This window comes from Pteropus vampyrus, unplaced genomic scaffold, assembly GCF_000151845.1.
Source record: "Pteropus vampyrus isolate Shadow unplaced genomic scaffold, Pvam_2.0 Scaffold539, whole genome shotgun sequence".
Lineage (NCBI taxonomy): Eukaryota > Metazoa > Chordata > Mammalia > Chiroptera > Pteropodidae > Pteropus > Pteropus vampyrus.
In genome coordinates this window covers 56,469-58,257 of record NW_011889320.1, presented here as the reverse complement: position 1 = coordinate 58,257, position 1,789 = coordinate 56,469, and the positions used below count along the sequence as shown (strand labels likewise).

Sequence of the window (1,789 nt, the reverse complement as noted above, 5' to 3'; positions counted from 1 at the left end):
TATAAGCATAATATAAAATTTACCACCTTAATGATTTTTAAGTGTACAATTCAGTAGTGTTAAGTATATTCACATTGTTGTGCAACCTCCAGAACTTTTTCATCTTGCAAAACTGAAAATCTATACCCATGAAACAACAGTTTCCCATCCTTCTCTTCCTGGCCCCTGCAAAGCACCAGTCTATCTTCTGTATCTATGACTACTCTAGGTACCTCATATAAGTGAAATCATACAGTTATTTGTCTTTTTGTGACTCGCTTATTTCATTTGGCATAATGTCTTGAAGGTTCATCCATGTTGTAACATGTGTTACAATTGCTTTTTTAAGGCTGAATAATATTCGTGTGTGTGTGCGTGTATGTGCACGTGCGTGTCACATTTTGTTTATCCATTCACTCACTGAAGGACATTTGGGACCTTCTGGCTATCGTGAATAAAGGCCAAACATGGCTATGGAATATGGGTGTGCAAATGTCTTTGAGGTCTTGCTTTCAATTCTTTTGGATATATCCCCAGAAATGGTATTGTTGGATCATATGGTAATTCTATTTTTAATTTCTTGAGGAACCATCATATCGTTTTCCATGGCAGCTGTACCATTTACACTCCCATCGACAGTTTCTCCACATCCGCACTGACACTTGGTTTCTGTTTTTTGATAGTAAGCATGCTAATGGGCTTTATCTTTTAAAAGTTCAGGTTTCTGAATCTATAAAGTTGAGGTCCAGACCCTCAGCTACTTTCAACCTCATCTTCTTTCAATCCTCTGCACAGGGCAGGGCGAGGACAACTGGAGGACTGGACAGGAACAGAGGCTGAGGCCCCAGGAGCAACAGAGATTCAGGAAGGACGGTGCCTGGCTGGGAAGGATGCTGCTGGGAAAGGTGCCCCGGCTCAGGTAAGGTGGCCACGGGCTGGGGTTAGACTGCAGGACCTGGAAGCAGCTGCCTTGTTCTCTGGAGTATCTCAGATGTCACTTTCTTTGGAGTTCCTGCGATCTCCCTGGCTAATCCTGAGTTCCTCCAATAGCTCTAAGCCACCATTCACGGAATCAGCATTTATTGAGCACCAACTGTTTGCCAACTGTTATAGAGCCTAGAGTTAAAAGGACAAATTCCACATGACTTCAAGAAGCATACTTACCCACAAGCATTGTGACAGCTGGTGACCTCGGGGCATAGAGGAGTACCCAGTCCAGTCTGGGGATAACAGGAGGACTCCACGAAGAGGTGGTTGAGTCCCGAAAGCCGACCTGGAGGCCAAGGATGGGAGGAGATCATCTCAGGCAGGGGAAGCAGCACAGGAGAAGGTGCAGGTGGGACAGAGCCCCAGAGGGCACGCTGGGGGAAGGCCAGTGGTGCAATTGGCTGAAGCCTGGAGGTCGCAGCAGGGCACAGGACCGGGACTAGGGTGAGGCAAGTGAGGCACTTGCCTTGGGTGCAAAATTTAAGGCCAAAAACTCAGTAACCGATATAATATTTAAAAACAAGATTTGAAAATGCAAATTAATGCAAGAAAAGCTGTGATGAACAAAATATCAAGTTTTCCTAAGGATGGGATCAGTAAGTAACAGGGCTGTGCCAAGCCACAGGAGAGCCTAAAGGGGAAAGGAGTATCAGTGATAGTGATCTTGTGTTTATTTTAAATTCTGATGTTGTGTTCATCATGCATTTTTCGCACTATTTTTAAAAAATTGCACTGAAATATTATTTATCTTGATTATTGAGTTTTTGGTGTCCCTTAAATTTTGTGCCTGAGACAAATGCTTTACTTGCCTCGTCTTGGTCTC

The 1,789-nt window shown here is 43.9% G+C and overlaps 1 long non-coding RNA gene across 1 annotated transcript in view; it reads right to left on the bottom strand.

Moving 5' to 3' along the window:
• The window catches only part of LOC111733202, a 6,017-nt gene that overhangs the window by 577 nt on the left and 3,651 nt on the right, over positions 1 to 1,789 (bottom strand). The window contains exon 2 of the long non-coding RNA XR_002777884.1: positions 1,144 to 1,252. This is a non-coding gene — a long non-coding RNA (uncharacterized LOC111733202). The remainder of the gene's footprint in view (positions 1 to 1,143; positions 1,253 to 1,789) is intronic.